The sequence below is a fragment of the Delphinapterus leucas genome, chromosome 1 (assembly GCF_059928025.1).
Source record: "Delphinapterus leucas isolate spDelLeu-1000000601 "Yukka" chromosome 1, BTC_Dleu_Yukka2, whole genome shotgun sequence".
Lineage (NCBI taxonomy): Eukaryota > Metazoa > Chordata > Mammalia > Artiodactyla > Monodontidae > Delphinapterus > Delphinapterus leucas.
Window position 1 is genome coordinate 343,493 of NC_143129.1, and position 13,407 is coordinate 356,899.

Here is a 13,407-nt window from a genome sequence, read left to right on the forward strand (position 1 = left end):
CCAAGTTTAAGGGATTCTTCCTTCAGCTAAAACATGCATGGGAAACCCACAGTATGTTGCACCGTGTGACTGGCAAACGTTTTCAAATGCATCTCAGTTTTCGTCCCCTTTTACTCGGGTTCACCATTCCAGACCCTTTACGAACACTCTCCCCACTTGAAGAGTCAGTGCCCTTAACCTCCTGTTGGGCACAGTTTGCAATTTCTGCGCAAGATGAAAAGGAATAGGGAGAACGAATGAGAGACTAGCTCTAGGTGTCTGCAAGGGCAAATTTAACGCTCATTTCCCACCAGGAAGAGGAATTATCAAATTCTCAGCATGCCGTGCAGGAACCAGATTAGGGCCTGAGGCAATCCTGTGGGTTTGCGGCCAGCTCACAAGATAGCGAGTTGAAGAAATGAGCTCAGGGGCACTGTAACTCACAAACCTGCAGAGTTATAAATGACAGCTATCGTCCAAAAATATATTGAAGGAAGGCTGCGAAGACGACTTGAAAGTGGGGCAGAATTGCAGGAAAATGATTTCAGGGGGTAGACGGGAATTGCATTTAAAGCATAGGAAAAGAGGCAGAACGTCAACAATGATGCTCTTGGCCAAAAAGGGCGTATGCGTTTTTTCCTGAATATATTCAGGAAAAAACGCATACGCCCTTTTTGGCCAACCAAGCAAGCATATTAAAGAAATCTGCACTACAATGAAGTCTCACTGCCCCCCGGTCAAAAGGGCCATCTGAAAAAAGTGTAAAATCCAGAAAGGCAGCACAGCCCATGGAGAACAGGGAGCCTTGTTATGCTGATGGGCGGGATGTGAATTGCCAACAGCCACTCTGGAGAAGTGTATGGTGTCTCCTGGAACATCTAAAAAACAAAGCAACGGAGCCTACAGCACTTCCCCTTATGGTCCTATAGCTTAGGAAAATTAAAATCAAAAACACACAGCCACCCAAAAGTCTCGGGCGGCTCTGTTTACAAGAACCTCGTCTACGGTACAAGTTAAATATCCCAGAATGTGAAAAATGGATAAAGAAGTTGTGGTACGTATGTACAGTGGAATATCACACAGCAATGAAATCTATGTCATCAGGCCCGTCGCGGCATAATGAGTGGATTCAGGTACGATGATTCTAAGTGAAATAAGTCACACAGGAAATGAAACATCATAAGATATCACTAATACACGGAATGAAAACTTGGTTACACATGAACTGAATTACAAAACAGAACAGGGTCTCAAATTTAGAAAACCAACTTATGCTTGCTTAAGGGGAAAGGTGAGTTGGGGTACTGCATAAAACCAGAGATAGAAATTAGCCCAGATACCTTTCCATAAGCCAAATATGTAATAGTCAAGACCTACCCCTTGCTCAACGAAATGGACTAAACACCCCATATTCAACGCCTAGGAATACACCTGACTAGTAAGAATCTTCAAACCCATGGATTTATATGTCTCCGTAAGAGAATGAAGCATGTGTACAGCGGCATGAATGCAGCAGAGAAAATCCGATAAATCCCATTATCAAAATTAATTACACAAACAAAACCCAAGGACAGTGAAATAGAGAGCAATTCTTAAATAATTCATTCAGGGCTTGTGATGCAACCTGGATTTACCACATCTACACCCAGAGCTGAGTGAGACATAAGGTTGGGCACTTCGGGCTGATAGCATTGGTGAGGTTCGATGAGCAAATGCAGACCCTTTGAAGTCATACAGCATGGTACCCATTCCATGGGTCCCAACTCTCCAAGTTTAAGGGATTCTTCCTTCAGCTAAAACATGCATGGGAAACCCACAGTATGGTGCACCGTGTGACTGGCAAACGTTTTCAAATGCATCTCAGTTTTCGTCCCCTTTTACTCGGGTTCACCATTCCAGACCCTTTACGAACACTCTCCCCAGTTGAAGAGTCAGTGCCCTTAACCTCCTGTTGGGCACAGTTTGCAATTTCTGCGCAAGATGAAAAGGAATAGGGAGAACGAATGAGAGACTAGTTCTAGGTGTCTGCACGGGCAAATTTAACGATCATTTCCCACCAGGAAGAGGAATTATCAAAGGCTCAGCATGCCGTGCAGGAACCAGATTAGGGCCTGAGGCAATCCTGTGGGTTTGTGGCCAGCTCACAAGATAGCGAGTTGAAGAAATGAGCTCAGGGGCACTGTAACTCACAAACCTGCAGAGTTATAAATGACAGCTATCGTCCAAAAATATATTGAAGGAAGGCTGCGAAGACGACTTGTAAGTGGGGCAGAATTGCAGGAAAACGATTTCAGGGGGTAGACGGGAATTGCATTTAAAGCATAGGAAAAGAGGCAGAACGTCAACAATGATGCTCTTGGCCAAAAAGGGCGTATGCGTTTTTTCCTGAATATATTCAGGAAAAAACGCATACGCCCTTTTTGGCCAACCAAGCAAGCATGTTAAAGAAATCTGCACTACAATGAAGTCTCACTGCCCCCCGGTCAAAAGGGCCATCTGAAAAAAGTGTAAAATCCAGAAAGGCAGCACAGCCCATGGAGAACAGGGAGCCTTGTTATGCTGATGGGTGGGATGTGAATTGCCAACAGCCACTCTGGCGAAGTTTATGGTGTTTCCCGGAACACCGAAAAAACAAAGCAACGGAGCCTACGGCACTTCCACTTATGGTCCTATAGCTTAGGGAAATTAAAATCAAAAACACACCGCCACCCCAAAGTGTCGGACGGCTCTGTTTACAAGAACCTCCTCTACGGTACAAGGTAAATATCCCAGAATGTGAAAAATGGATAAAGAAGTTGTGGTACGTACGTACAGTGGAATATCACTCAGCAATGAAATCTATGTCATCAGGCCCGTCGCGGCATAATGAGTGGATTCAGGTACGATGATTCTAAGTGAAATAAGTCACACAGAAAATGAAACATCATAAGATATCTCTAATACACGGAATATAAACTTGGCTACACATGAACTGAATTACAAAACAGAACAGGGTCTCAAATTTAGAAAACCAACTTATGCTTGCTTAAGGGGAAAGGTGAGTTGGGGTGCTGCATAAAACCAGAGATAGAAATTAGCCCAGATACCTTTCCATAAGCCAAATATGTAATAGTCAAGACCTACCACTTGCTCAATGAAATGGACTAAACACCCCATATTCAACGCCTAGGAATACACCTGACTAGTAAGAATCTTCAAACCCATGGATTTATATGTCTCCGTAAGAGAATGAAGCGTGTGTACAGCGGCATGAATGCAGCAGAGAAAATCCGATAAATCCCATTATCAAAATGAATTACACAAACAAAACCCAAGGACAGTGAAATAGAGAGCAATTCTTAAATAATTCATTCAGGGCTTGTGATGCAACCTGGATTTACCACATCTACACCCAGAGCTGAGTGAGACATAAGGTTGGGCACTTCGGGCTGATAGCATTGGTGAGGTTCGATGAGCAAATGCAGACCCTTTGAAGTCATACAGCATGGTACCCATTCCATGGGTCCCAACTCTCCAAGTTTAAGGGATTCTTCCTTCAGCTAAAACATGCATGGGAAACCCACAGTATGGTGCACCGTGTGACTGGCAAACGTTTTCAAATGCATCTCAGTTTTCGTCCCCTTTTACTCGGGTTCACCATTCCAGACCCTTTACGAACACTCTCCCCACTTGGAGAGTCAGTGCCTTTAACCTCCTGTTGGGCACAGTTTGCAATTTCTGCGCAAGATGAAAAGGAATAGGGAGAACCAATGAGAGACTAGCTCTAGGTGTCTGCACGGGCAAATTTTACGCTCATTTCCCACCAGGAAGAGGAATTAACCAAAGGCTTAGCATGCCGTGCCAGAACCAGATTAGGGCCTGAGGCAATCCTGTGGGTTTGCGGCCAGCTCACAAGATAGCTAGTTGAAGAAATGAGCTCAGGGGCACTGTAACTCACAAACCTGCAGAGTTATAAATGACATCTATCGTCCAAAAATATATTGAAGGAAGGCTGCGAAGACGACTTGTAAGTGGGGCAGAATTGCAGGAAAACGATTTCAGGGGGTAGACGGGAATTGCATTTAAAGCATAGGAAAAGAGGCAGAACGTCAACAATGATGCTCTTGGCCAAAAAGGGCGTATGCGTTTTTTCCTGAATATATTCAGGAAAAAACGCATACGCCCTTTTTGGCCAACCAAGCAAGCATGTTAAAGAAATCTGCACTACAATGAAGTCTCACTGCCCCCCGGTCAAAAGGGCCATCTGAAAAAAGTGTAAAATCCAGAAAGGTAGCACAGCCCATGGAGAACAAGGAGCCTTGTTATGCTGATGGGTGGGATGTGAATTGCCAACAACCACTCTGGAGAAGTGTATGGTTTCTCCCGGAACATCTAAAAAACAAAGCAACGGAGCCTACGGCACTTCCCCTTATGGTCCTATAGCTTAGGAAAATTAAAATCAAAAACACACAGCCACCCAAAAGTTTCGGGCGGCTCTGTTCACAAGAACCTCGTCTACGGTACAAGTTAAATATCCCAGAATGTGAAAAATGGATAAAGAAGTTGTGGTACGTACGTACAGTGGAATATCACACAGCAATGAAATCTATGTCATCAGGCCCGTCGCGGCATAATGAGTGGATTCAGGTACGATGATTCTAAGTGAAATAAGTCACACAGAAAATGAAACATCATAAGATATCACTAATACACGGAATGTAAACTTGGCTACACATGAACTGAATTACAAAACAGAAGAGGGTCTCAAATTTAGAAAACCAACTTATGCTTGCTTAAGGGGAAAGGTGAGTTGGGGTGCTGCATAAAACCAGAGATAGAAATTAGCCCAGATACCTTTCCATAAGCCAAATATGTAATAGTCAAGACCTACCCCTTGCTCAACGAAATGGACTAAACACCCCATATTCAACGCCTAGGAATACACCTGACTAGTAAGAATCTTCAAACCCATGGATTTATATGTCTCCGCAAGAGAATGAAGCGTGTGTACAGCGGCATGAATGCAGCAGAGAAAATCCGATAAATCCCATTATCAAAATTAATTACACAAACAAAACCCAAGGACAGTGAAATAGAGAGCAATTCTTAAATAATTCATTCAGGGCTTGTGATGCAACCTGGATTTACCACATCTACACCCAGAGCTGAGTGAGACATAAGGTTGGGCACTTCGGGCTGATAGCATTGGTGAGGTTCGATGAGCAAATGCAGACCCTTTGAAGTCATACAGCATGGTACCCATTCCATGGGTCCCAACTCTCCAAGTTTAAGGGATTCTTCCTTCAGCTAAAACATGCATGGGAAACCCACAGTATGTTGCACCGTGTGACTGGCAAACGTTTTCAAATGCATCTCAGTTTTCGTCCCCTTTTACTCGGGTTCACCATTCCAGACCCTTTACGAACACTCTCCTCACTTGGAGAGTCAGTGCCTTTAACCTCCTGTTGGGCACAGTTTGCAATTTCTGCGCAAGATGAAAAGGAATAGGGAGAACCAATGAGAGACTAGCTGTAGGTGTCTGCACGGGCAAATTTAACGCTCATTTCCCACCAGGAAGAGGAATTAACCAAAGGCTCAGCATGCCGTGCCGGAACCAGATTAGGACCTGAGGCAATCCTGTGGGTTTGCGGCCAGCTCACAAGATAGCGAATTGAAGAAATAAGCTCAGGGGCACTGTAACTCACAACCCTGCAGAGTTATAAATGACAGCTATCGTCCAAAAATATATTGAAGGAAGACTGCGAAGACGACTTGAAAGTGGGGCAGAATTGCAGGAAAATGATTTCAGGGGGTAGACGGGAATTGCATTTAAAGCATAGGAAAAGAGGCAGAACGTCGACAATGATGCTCTTGGCCAAAAAGGGCGTATGCGTTTTTTCCTGAATATATTCAGGAAAAAACGCATACGCCCTTTTTGGCCAACCAAGCAAGCATGTTAAAGAAATCTGCACTACAATGAAGTCTCACTGTCCCCCGGTCAAAAGGGCCATCTGAAAAAAGTGTAAAATCCAGAAAGGCAGCACAGGCCATGGAGAACAGCGAGCCTTGTTATGCTGATGGGCAGGATGTAAATTGCGAACTGCCACTCTGGAGAAGTGTATGGTGTTTCCCGGAACACCGAAAAAACAAAGCAACGGAGCCTACAGCACTTCCCCTTATGGTCCTATAGCTTAGGAAAATTATAAATCAAAAACACACAGCCACCCAAAAGTCTCGGGCGGCTCTGTTTACAAGAACCTCGTCTACGGTACAAGTTAAATATCCCAGAATGTGAAAAATGGATAAAGAAGTTGTGGTACGTATGTACAGTGGAATATCACACAGCAATGAAATCTATGTCATCAGGCCCGTCGCGGCATAATGAGTGGATTCAGGTACGATGATTCTAAGTGAAATAAGTCACACAGGAAATGAAACATCATAAGATATCACTAATACACGGAATGAAAACTTGGTTACACATGAACTGAATTACAAAACAGAACAGGGTCTCAAATTTAGAAAACCAACTTATGCTTGCTTAAGGGGAAAGGTGAGTTGGGGTACTGCATAAAACCAGAGATAGAAATTAGCCCAGATACCTTTCCATAAGCCAAATATGTAATAGTCAAGACCTACCCCTTGCTCAACGAAATGGACTAAACACCCCATATTCAACGCCTAGGAATACACCTGACTAGTAAGAATCTTCAAACCCATGGATTTATATGTCTCCGTAAGAGAATGAAGCGTGTGTACAGCGGCATGAATGCAGCAGAGAAAATCCGATAAATCCCATTATCAAAATGAATTACACAAACAAAACCCAAGGACAGTGAAATAGAGAGCAATTCTTAAATAATTCATTCAGGGCTTGTGATGCAACCTGGATTTACCACATCTACACCCAGAGCTGAGTGAGACATAAGGTTGGGCACTTCGGGCTGATAGCATTGGTGAGGTTCGATGAGCAAATGCAGACCCTTTGAAGTCATACAGCATGGTACCCATTCCATGGGTCCCAACTCTCCAAGTTTAAGGGATTCTTCCTTCAGCTAAAACATGCATGGGAAACCCACAGTATGTTGCACCGTGTGACTGGCAAACGTTTTCAAATGCATCTCAGTTTTCGTCCCCTTTTACTCGGGTTCACCATTCCAGACCCTTTACGAACACTCTCCCCACTTGAAGAGTCAGTGCCCTTAACCTCCTGTTGGGCACAGTTTGCAATTTCTGCGCAAGATGAAAAGGAATAGGGAGAACGAATGAGAGACTAGCTCTAGGTGTCTGCACGGGCAAATTTAACGCTCATTTCCCACCAGGAAGAGGAATTATCAAATGCTCAGCATGCCGTGCAGGAACCAGATTAGGGCCTGAGGCAATCCTGTGGGTTTGCGGCCAGCTCACAAGATAGCGAGTTGAAGAAATGAGCTCAGGGGCACTGTAACTCACAAACCTGCAGAGTTATAAATGACAGCTATCGTCCAAAAATATATTGAAGGAAGGCTGCGAAGACGACTTGTAAGTGGGGCAGAATTGCAGGAAAACGATTTCAGGGGGTAGACGGGAATTGCATTTAAAGCATAGGAAAAGAGGCAGAACGTCAACAATGATGCTCTTGGCCAAAAAGGGCGTATGCGTTTTTTCCTGAATATATTCAGGAAAAAACGCATACGCCCTTTTTGGCCTACCAAGCAAGCATATTAAAGAAATCTGCACTACAATGAAGTCTCACTGCCCCCCGGTCAAAAGGGCCATCTGAAAAAAGTGTAAAATCCAGAAAGGCAGCACAGCCCATGGAGAACAGGGAGCCTTGTTATGCTGATGGGTGGGATGTGAATTGCCAACAGCCACTCTGGAGAAGTGTATGGTGTCTCCTGGAACATCTAAAAAACAAAGCAACGGAGCCTACGGCACTTCCCCTTATGGTCCTATAGCTTAGGAAAATTAAAATCAAAAACACACAGCCACCCAAAAGTCTCGGGCGGCTCTGTTCACAAGAACCTCGTCTACGGTACAAGTTAAATATCCCAGAATGTGAAAAATGGATAAAGAAGTTGTGGTACGTACGTACAGTGGAATATCACACAGCAATGAAATCTATGTCATCAGGCCCGTCGCGGCATAATGAGTGGATTCAGGTACGATGATTCTAAGTGAAATAAGTCACACAGGAAATGAAACATCATAAGATATCACTAATACACGGAATGAAAACTTGGTTACACATGAACTGAATTACAAAACAGAACAGGGTCTCAAATTTAGAAAACCAACTTATGCTTGCTTAAGGGGAAAGGTGAGTTGGGGTACTGCATAAAACCAGAGATAGAAATTAGCCCAGATACCTTTCCATAAGCCAAATATGTAATAGTCAAGACCTACCCCTTGCTCAACGAAATGGACTAAACACCCCATATTCAACGCCTAGGAATACACCTGACTAGTAAGAATCTTCAAACCCATGGATTTATATGTCTCCGTAAGAGAATGAAGCATGTGTACAGCGGCATGAATGCAGCAGAGAAAATCCGATAAATCCCATTATCAAAATTAATTACACAAACAAAACCCAAGGACAGTGAAATAGAGAGCAATTCTTAAATAATTCATTCAGGGCTTGTGATGCAACCTGGATTTACCACATCTACACCCAGAGCTGAGTGAGACATAAGGTTGGGCACTTCGGGCTGATAGCATTGGTGAGGTTCGATGAGCAAATGCAGACCCTTTGAAGTCATACAGCATGGTACCCATTCCATGGGTCCCAACTCTCCAAGTTTAAGGGATTCTTCCTTCAGCTAAAACATGCATGGGAAACCCACAGTATGGTGCACCGTGTGACTGGCAAACGTTTTCAAATGCATCTCAGTTTTCGTCCCCTTTTACTCGGGTTCACCATTCCAGACCCTTTACGAACACTCTCCCCACTTGAAGAGTCAGTGCCCTTAACCTCCTGTTGGGCACAGTTTGCAATTTCTGCGCAAGATGAAAAGGAATAGGGAGAACGAATGAGAGACTAGTTCTAGGTGTCTGCACGGGCAAATTTAACGATCATTTCCCACCAGGAAGAGGAATTATCAAAGGCTCAGCATGCCGTGCAGGAACCAGATTAGGGCCTGAGGCAATCCTGTGGGTTTGTGGCCAGCTCACAAGATAGCGAGTTGAAGAAATGAGCTCAGGGGCACTGTAACTCACAAACCTGCAGAGTTATAAATGACAGCTATCGTCCAAAAATATATTGAAGGAAGGCTGCGAAGACGACTTGTAAGTGGGGCAGAATTGCAGGAAAACGATTTCAGGGGGTAGACGGGAATTGCATTTAAAGCATAGGAAAAGAGGCAGAACGTCAACAATGATGCTCTTGGCCAAAAAGGGCGTATGCGTTTTTTCCTGAATATATTCAGGAAAAAACGCATACGCCCTTTTTGGCCAACCAAGCAAGCATGTTAAAGAAATCTGCACTACAATGAAGTCTCACTGCCCCCCGGTCAAAAGGGCCATCTGAAAAAAGTGTAAAATCCAGAAAGGCAGCACAGCCCATGGAGAACAGGGAGCCTTGTTATGCTGATGGGTGGGATGTGAATTGCCAACAGCCACTCTGGCGAAGTGTATGGTGTTTCCCGGAACACCGAAAAAACAAAGCAACGGAGCCTACGGCACTTCCACTTATGGTCCTATAGCTTAGGGAAATTAAAATCAAAAACACACCGCCACCCCAAAGTGTCGGACGGCTCTGTTTACAAGAACCTCCTCTACGGTACAAGGTAAATATCCCAGAATGTGAAAAATGGATAAAGAAGTTGTGGTACGTACGTACAGTGGAATATCACTCAGCAATGAAATCTATGTCATCAGGCCCGTCGCGGCATAATGAGTGGATTCAGGTACGATGATTCTAAGTGAAATAAGTCACACAGAAAATGAAACATCATAAGATATCTCTAATACACGGAATATAAACTTGGCTACACATGAACTGAATTACAAAACAGAACAGGGTCTCAAATTTAGAAAACCAACTTATGCTTGCTTAAGGGGAAAGGTGAGTTGGGGTGCTGCATAAAACCAGAGATAGAAATTAGCCCAGATACCTTTCCATAAGCCAAATATGTAATAGTCAAGACCTACCACTTGCTCAATGAAATGGACTAAACACCCCATATTCAACGCCTAGGAATACACCTGACTAGTAAGAATCTTCAAACCCATGGATTTATATGTCTCCGTAAGAGAATGAAGCGTGTGTACAGCGGCATGAATGCAGCAGAGAAAATCCGATAAATCCCATTATCAAAATGAATTACACAAACAAAACCCAAGGACAGTGAAATAGAGAGCAATTCTTAAATAATTCATTCAGGGCTTGTGATGCAACCTGGATTTACCACATCTACACCCAGAGCTGAGTGAGACATAAGGTTGGGCACTTCGGGCTGATAGCATTGGTGAGGTTCGATGAGCAAATGCAGACCCTTTGAAGTCATACAGCATGGTACCCATTCCATGGGTCCCAACTCTCCAAGTTTAAGGGATTCTTCCTTCAGCTAAAACATGCATGGGAAACCCACAGTATGGTGCACCGTGTGACTGGCAAACGTTTTCAAATGCATCTCAGTTTTCGTCCCCTTTTACTCGGGTTCACCATTCCAGACCCTTTACGAACACTCTCCCCACTTGGAGAGTCAGTGCCTTTAACCTCCTGTTGGGCACAGTTTGCAATTTCTGCGCAAGATGAAAAGGAATAGGGAGAACCAATGAGAGACTAGCTCTAGGTGTCTGCACGGGCAAATTTTACGCTCATTTCCCACCAGGAAGAGGAATTAACCAAAGGCTTAGCATGCCGTGCCAGAACCAGATTAGGGCCTGAGGCAATCCTGTGGGTTTGCGGCCAGCTCACAAGATAGCGAGTTGAAGAAATGAGCTCAGGGGCACTGTAACTCACAAACCTGCAGAGTTATAAATGACAGCTATCGTCCAAAAATATATTGAAGGAAGGCTGCGAAGACGACTTGTAAGTGGGGCAGAATTGCAGGAAAACGATTTCAGGGGGTAGACGGGAATTGCATTTAAAGCATAGGAAAAGAGGCAGAACGTCGACAATGATGCTCTTGGCCAAAAAGGGCGTATGCGTTTTTTCCTGAATATATTCAGGAAAAAACGCATACGCCCTTTTTGGCCAACCAAGCAAGCATGTTAAAGAAATCTGCACTACAATGAAGTCTCACTGCCCCCCGGTCAAAAGGGCCATCTGAAAAAAGTGTAAAATCCAGAAAGGCAGCACAGCCCATGGAGAACAGGGAGCCTTGTTATGCTGATGGGTGGGATGTGAATTGCCAACAGCCACTCTGGAGAAGTGTATGGTGTTTCCCGGAACACCGAACAAACAAAGCAACGGAGCCTACAGCACTTCCCCTTATGGTCCTATAGCTTAGGAAAATTATAAATCAAAAACACACAGCCACCCAAAAGTCTCGGGCGGCTCTGTTTACAAGAACCTCGTCTACGGTACAAGTTAAATATCCCAGAATGTGAAAAATGGATAAAGAAGTTGTGGTACGTATGTACAGTGGAATATCACACAGCAATGAAATCTATGTCATCAGGCCCGTCGCGGCATAATGAGTGGATTCAGGTACGATGATTCTAAGTGAAATAAGTCACACAGGAAATGAAACATCATAAGATATCACTAATACACGGAATGAAAACTTGGTTACACATGAACTGAATTACAAAACAGAACAGGGTCTCAAATTTAGAAAACCAACTTATGCTTGCTTAAGGGGAAAGGTGAGTTGGGGTACTGCATAAAACCAGAGATAGAAATTAGCCCAGATACCTTTCCATAAGCCAAATATGTAATAGTCAAGACCTACCCCTTGCTCAACGAAATGGACTAAACACCCCATATTCAACGCCTAGGAATACACCTGACTAGTAAGAATCTTCAAACCCATGGATTTATATGTCTCCGTAAGAGAATGAAGCGTGTGTACAGCGGCATGAATGCAGCAGAGAAAATCCGATAAATCCCATTATCAAAATGAATTACACAAACAAAACTCAAGGACAGTGAAATAGAGAGCAATTCTTAAATAATTCATTCAGGGCTTGTGATGCAACCTGGATTTACCACATCTACACCCAGAGCTGAGTGAGACATAAGGTTGGGCACTTCGGGCTGATAGCATTGGTGAGGTTCGATGAGCAAATGCAGACCCTTTGAAGTCATACAGCATGGTACCCATTCCATGGGTCCCAACTCTCCAAGTTTAAGGGATTCTTCCTTCAGCTAAAACATGCATGGGAAACCCACAGTATGGTGCACCGTGTGACTGGCAAACGTTTTCAAATGCATCTCAGTTTTCGTCCCCTTTTACTCGGGTTCACCATTCCAGACCCTTTACGAACACTCTCCTCACTTGAAGAGTCAGTGCCCTTAACCTCCTGTTGGGCACAGTTTGCAATTTCTGCGCAAGATGAAAAGGAATACAGAGAACGAATGAGAGACTAGCTCTAGGTGTCTGCACGGGCAAATTTAACGCTCATTTCCCACCAGGAAGAGGAATTATCAAAGGCTCAGCATGCCGTGCAGGAACCAGATTAGGGCCTGAGGCAATCCTGTGGGTTTGCGGCCAGCTCACAAGATAGCGAGTTGAAGAAATGAGCTCAGGGGCACTGTAACTCACAAACCTGCAGAGTTATAAATGACAGCTATCGTCCAAAAATATATTGAAGGAAGGCTGCGAAGACGACTTGTAAGTGGGGCAGAATTGCAGGAAAACGATTTCAGGGGGTAGACGGGAATTGCATTTAAAGCATAGGAAAAGAGGCAGAACGTCAACAATGATGCTCTTGGCCAAAAAGGGCGTATGCGTTTTTTCCTGAATATATTCAGGAAAAAACGCATACGCCCTTTTTGGCCAACCAAGCAAGCATGTTAAAGAAATCTGCACTACAATGAAGTCTCACTGCCCCCCGGTCAAAAGGGCCATCTGAAAAAAGTGTAAAATCCAGAAAGGCAGCACAGCCCATGGAGAACAGGGAGCCTTGTTATGCTGATGGGTGGGATGTGAATTGCCAACAACCACTCTGGAGAAGTGTATGGTGTCTCCCGGAACATCTAAAAAACAAAGCAACGGAGCCTACGGCACTTCCCCTTATGGTCCTATAGCTTAGGAAAATTAAAATCAAAAACACACAGCCACCCAAAAGTCTCGGGCGGCTCTGTTCACAAGAACCTCGTCTACGGTACAAGTTAAATATCCCAGAATGTGAAAAATGGATAAAGAAGTTGTGGTACGTACGTACAGTGGAATATCACACAGCAATGAAATCTATGTCATCAGGCCCGTCGCGGCATAATGAGTGGATTCAGGTACGATGATTCTAAGTGAAATAAGTCACACAGAAAATGAAACATCATAAGATATCACTAATACACGG